The sequence below is a fragment of the Schistocerca gregaria genome, unplaced genomic scaffold, assembly GCF_023897955.1.
Source record: "Schistocerca gregaria isolate iqSchGreg1 unplaced genomic scaffold, iqSchGreg1.2 ptg000066l, whole genome shotgun sequence".
NCBI classification, from domain to species: domain Eukaryota; kingdom Metazoa; phylum Arthropoda; class Insecta; order Orthoptera; family Acrididae; genus Schistocerca; species Schistocerca gregaria.
In genome coordinates this window covers 7540726-7547435 of record NW_026061707.1, presented here as the reverse complement: position 1 = coordinate 7547435, position 6710 = coordinate 7540726, and the positions used below count along the sequence as shown (strand labels likewise).

The 6710-nt window shown below is 28.5% G+C and overlaps 1 pseudogene; it reads right to left on the bottom strand.

Moving 5' to 3' along the window:
• Positions 1–5003: 5003 nt before the first annotated feature.
• LOC126301281 (NADH-ubiquinone oxidoreductase chain 5-like) lies at positions 5004–6128 on the bottom strand (annotated as a pseudogene).
• Between the last annotated feature and the right edge of the window lie 582 nt (positions 6129–6710).

The following is a 6710-nucleotide window of genomic DNA, read 5'->3' as shown; positions in this document are numbered from 1 at the left end:
ATACCTATGATAATTGGTGTATTTGGTAATTGACTAGTTCCACTAATAATTGGTGCACCAGATATAGCATTTTCACGAATAAATAATATAAGTTTTTGATTACTACCACCTTCACTAACCCTTCTTCTTACATCTTCTATAGTAGATAATGGTGCTGGTACAGGATGAACAGTTTACCCTCCTCTAGCAGGAGCTATTGCACACGGGGGTGCATCTGTAGATCTAGCTATTTTTTCACTGCACTTAGCAGGTGTATCATCTATTCTTGGTGCAGTGAATTTCATTACAACAGCAATTAATATACGATCAGAAAGTATAACTTTAGATCAAACACCTTTATTTGTATGATCTGTAGCTATTACAGCATTACTTCTCCTTCTTTCACTTCCAGTTTTAGCAGGAGCTATTACTATATTATTAACAGATCGAAATTTAAATACATCATTCTTTGACCCTGCAGGAGGGGGTGACCCAATTCTATATCAACATCTATTTTGATTCTTTGGACACCCAGAAGTTTATATTTTAATTCTACCGGGGTTCGGAATTATTTCACATATTGTATGTCAAGAAAGAGGAAAAATTGAATCATTTGGAACATTAGGTATAATTTATGCTATACTATCAATTGGACTAATAGGATTTATTGTATGAGCACATCATATATTTACAGTAGGAATGGATGTTGACACACGAGCATATTTTACATCAGCAGCAATAATTACTGCTGTACCTACAGGAATTAAGGTATTTAGATGATTAGCTACATTATATGGAACTAAATTCAAGTTCAATCCACCATTATTATGAGCTCTAGGATTTATTTTCCTATTTACAATTGGTGGATTAACAGGATTAGTATTAGCAAATTCATCACTTGATATTGTATTACATGATACATATTATGTAGTAGCCCACTTTCATTATGTATTATCTATAGGAGCAGTATTTGCAATTATAGGAGGTGTCATTCAATGATATCCACTATTTACAGGATTAACTATAAATAATACATGATTCAAAATCCAATTTATAATTATATTCATTGGAGTAAATTTAACATTCTTTCCTCAACACTTCCTAGGATTAGCAGGAATACCTCGACGATACTCTGACTACCCAGACGCATATACATCATGAAACGTAGTATCAAGAATTGGGTCTACAATTTCTATTGTAGGAATCATTATATTCATTGTAATTATATGAGAAAGAATGATTACAAACCGAGCAATTATATTTAGAGCTAACATAAGAAGATCAACAGAATGACTACAAAATATCCCTCCTGCAGAACATAGTTACTCAGAATTACCATTAATCTCTAGATTCTAATATGGCAGATTAGTGCAGTAGATTTAAGCTCTACAAATAAAGGTTTGACCTTTTATTAGAAAATATTTATTAATGGCAACATGATCAAATTTATCTCTTCAAGATGGAGCTTCACCATTAATGGAGCAATTATCATTCTTTCATGATCATACTATGGTCGTATTATTATTAATTACAGTAATTGTAGGTTATGCCCTAAGTTATATATTATTTATTGCCTATACTAACCGTAATATACTTCATGGACATTTAATTGAAACAATCTGAACAGCTTTACCAGCAATTACATTAATTTTTATTGCCCTTCCATCATTACGACTATTATATTTACTTGATGATTCAGTAGATGCAATAATTACAATTAAAACCATTGGACGACAATGATATTGAAGATATGAATATTCAGACTTCATAGACGTAGAATTTGACACTTATATAACACCAGAACAAGACCTAGAAAATGATGGATTCCGACTACTAGATGTAGATAACCGAACAATCCTACCAATAAATACAGAAGTACGAGTATTAACAAGAGCATCAGATGTTCTACACTCATGAGCAGTTCCTGCATTAGGGGTTAAAATTGATGCAACGCCAGGTCGGTTAAATCAAGGAACATTCACAATAAATCGACCTGGATTATTCTTTGGACAATGCTCAGAAATCTGTGGAGCAAACCACAGATTTATACCAATTGTAATTGAAAGAACTTCAGTAAATTTATTTATTAAGTGATTATCTAAGATAATTTAAGGAGTTAGTTAAAATAAATAACATTAGAGTGTCAATCTAAAGTAACTAAAAAAAATTAGTACACCTTGAAATTCATCAGATGACTGAAAGTAAGTAATGGTCTCTTAAACCAAATAATAGTAAATTAACGACTACTTCTGATGGGGAAATTATATCCAAATCCCTCAAATATCCCCTCTTATATGATTCTCACTATTCATTATATTTTCAGCTACATTAATCTTGTTTAATCAAATAAACTTCTTCTCATTTAAACCTAACCTTATTAAAAGAGCAGAAAAAGGAACAATTGAAATAAAAAAATTAAATTGAAAATGATAACTAATCTATTCTCAACATTTGACCCATCAACTAACATCTTTAATTTATCATTAAATTGAACTAGAACATTTCTAGGACTATTATTAATCCCATCACTATTTTGACTTACACCATCACGAATTAACATTATCTGAAATAAACTAAATTTAACCTTACATAATGAATTTAAAACACTTCTTGGACCAAAATCATTTAATGGAACAACATTCATTTTCATCTCAATTTTTATTATAATATTATTTAACAATTTCATAGGATTATTCCCTTATATTTTTACTAGAACAAGACATTTAGCATTAACATTTGCAATTGCCCTACCTATATGGCTAAGATTTATATTATTTGGATGAATTAACCATACTAATCATATATTTACACACCTTGTACCACAAGGTACACCGCCTGCATTAATATCATTTATAGTACTAATTGAAACAATTAGTAATGTTATTCGACCAGGTACATTAGCAGTACGGTTGGCAGCAAATATAATTGCAGGACACTTATTATTAACCTTATTAGGAAACACAGGACCATCTATAACAATAAACTTAATCTCATTACTAATTATTGGACAAATACTTCTATTAATTCTAGAATCAGCAGTAGCAATAATTCAAGCCTATGTTTTCTCAATTCTAAGAACTCTATATTCTAGAGAAGTATATTAAACCTATGTTAACAACTCACTCAAACCACCCATTCCACTTAGTAGACTATAGACCTTGACCATTAACAGGAGCAATTGGAGCAATAGTCCTAGTATCAGGACTAGCAAAATGATTCCACCTATTTAATATTAACTTATTCATAATTGGATTTGGAATTACCCTACTAACTATAATTCAATGATGACGAGATGTAGTACGAGAAGGAACATATCAAGGATTACATACAGGATTTGTATCAATTGGATTACGATGAGGAATAATTTTATTTATTGCATCAGAGGTATTATTTTTCGTTTCTTTTTTTTGAGCATTCTTTAGAAGAAGATTAGCACCAACAATTGAACTAGGAATACTATGACCTCCAATAGGAATTCAACCCTTTAACCCTATACAAATTCCATTACTTAATACAGCTATTCTTTTAGCATCAGGAGTAACAGTAACATGAGCACATCACAGTTTAATGGAATCTAATCATACTCAAGCACTACAAGGATTATTCTTCACAGTGTTATTAGGACTATACTTTACAATACTTCAAGCATATGAATATTGAGAAGCACCTTTTACCATTGCAGATGCAGTTTATGGATCAACATTCTTTGTTGCAACAGGATTCCATGGTTTACACGTAATTATTGGAACAATCTTTTTATCAACATGTCTACTTCGACACTCAATAAATCAATTTTCACCAAGACATCGCTTTGGATTTGAAGCAGCAGCATGATACTGACACTTCGTAGACGTAGTATGATTATTCTTATATATCTCTATTTATTGATGAGGTAGATAATTGTTTTTCTAGTATAAATAGTACATTTGACTTCCAATCAGAAAGCTTGATATAAATCAAGAAAAACAATTCTAATTCTATCAACAAGAGTTTTCATAAGATTTATTATTCCAATAATTGTTATAATCCTGGCAACAACACTATCAAAAAAATTAATTAATGATCGAGAAAAAAGATCACCATTTGAATGTGGGTTTGATCCAAAAAGATCAGCACGAATACCATTCTCAATACGATTCTTCCTAATTGCAGTAATCTTTTTAATTTTTGATGTAGAAATTGCACTAATTCTACCAATTGTAATTATTTTTAAAACTTCAGACATTATAATCTGAACAGTATCAACAATATTTTTTATTCTAGTTCTATTAGGAGGACTATACCATGAATGAAACCAAGGAGCATTACAATGAGCAGAATAAAGGGTTGTAGTTAAATATAACATTTGGGTTGCATTCAAAAAGTTTTGATATTATCAATCAACCTTAAATAGAATAAGAAGCGAAATATTGCAGTCAGTTTCGACCTGGAAGATTGTTATGTACTACCCTTATTCTTATTAATTGAATCCAAAAAGAGGCGTATTACTGTTAATAATATAATTGAACTATAATAGTTCCAATTAAGGAAATGTAAAGCCAATATGAAAGCTGCTAACTTTTTATATTAGCGGTTAAACTCCGTTAACATTTCTAAAATATATATAGTTTAAATAAAACATTACATTTTCACTGTAAAAATAATATATCTATATTTATAAATACTTAAAAGTAAAAATACTTCCTTAACATCTTCAGTGTCACGCTCTAATTATAAGCTATTTAAGTAAACGAAAAACAATATTACCAAAATAAATATTCAAAAAATAAAAGTTAAAAGATAAATCTTGAAATTAGAATCATATCAACCTTGAATATAACCAATTAAATAAATAAATAATCTATATAAACCTTGACCACCAAGTAATTCACCTCAACCATAATCAAATGACTTAGATGAATAATAACCTATTTTTAAAGGAATATATCTAATAAACTTAGTTGAAAGAAAAGGTATAAATCATATAGAACCAGCAAATCTAACAAAAGAAAGTATACTTAAAGAAAATAAATTATGAGAAAAATCAAAATTAGAAATAAGATAACCTAAATAAGCACCTAAAATAACAACTGTAATAGTTAAAAACTTTAAATAATAAGGTAAAGCAATCACATGAGGAATAGGAAAAATTAATCAAGATAAAAGACTACCACCAAAAACAGCAACAAACAATAGACCAATTATTCCAAATGAAATATAATAACCCTTATCATCAAAAGAAAATCTAGAATAAAAATTATTATCACCAGATATTGAATAATAAAACAAACGAAAAGAATAAGAAGCAGTTAAACCAGTAGAAAAAAAATAAAGAAAAAAAATTAAACAATTAATTCATCTTAAACAAACCATCTCAAGAATTAAATCCTTTGAATAAAATCCCGCTAAAAAAGGTATTCCACACAAACATAAACTAGAAACATTAAAACAAACTGAAGTTAAAGGTATGAAATTAACAATTGATCCTATAAAACGAACATCCTGAGAATCCTTCAAATTATGAATTATTGAACCTGCACATATAAATAATAATGCCTTAAATAAAGCATGAGCCAATAAATGAAAAAATGCAAGCTTTGGATAACCTATAGCCAAAATTCTTATTATTAAACCAAGTTGTCTTAAAGTAGAAAGAGCAATAATCTTCTTTAAATCAAACTCAAAATTAGCGCCCAATCCAGCCATAAATATAGTTATACAACCAATTAAAAGTAAAAATCAACCACAATTATAAGTATCCAATATTGGTCTAAAACGAATTAATAAATAAACACCAGCAGTAACAAGAGTAGAAGAATGAACTAAAGCAGAAACAGGAGTTGGAGCTGCTATAGCAGCAGGAAGTCATGAAGAGAAAGGAATCTGAGCTCTCTTAGTTATAGCTGCTAAAACAATTAATATAGTAATGAGCTTTATTTCAAAAGAATTAGAAATAAAATCATAATAATAAATATAATTTCAACCACCAAAATTTAACATTCATGCAATAGAAATTAAAATAGCAACATCACCAATACGATTAGAAAGTGCAGTTAATATACCAGCACTATAAGATTTTACATTTTGATAATAAATAACTAAACAATAAGAAACTAAACCTAAACCATCCCAACCTAATAAAATTCTAATTAAATTAGGACTAATAATTAAAAAACCTATAGAAAGAATAAATATTAAAACAATAATAATAAAACGATTTATATTCTCTTCACCAGATATATAATCCTCTCTATAATAAATAACCAAAGAAGAAATATATATAACAAAAGATATAAAAATAAGAGATATTCAATCCAAAATTAAAGTTATAACAACTATAGAACCATTTAAATTGAAAAGCTCTCACTCAACAAAAACTCTATAATCAATTATTAAATAATAAATACCTAAAATAAAAATTATAGTTCTCGAAATAAACAAAGAAAAAAAACTCAAAGAACAAATAGAAAATAAATTCACGGCCTAAGATGAAAAACTTCATATCATTGATTCCACAAAACAATATTTTTAATTAAAATACTTAAGCAAACTAAACAAAGAAATATTCACCCTTTAAACAGAGAATATTTAAAGGCAATCAATGTAAAAGTAAAAGATGATATTCACGAAAATAACCAAGAGAACAAGTATAAACACCAGAATAATAATTCCCATGCTGAGAATAAGAATATATATACAAAGTATAAACAGCTCTAAAAAAAGATAAAAAAATCAAAGCAAAGAATCTAAAA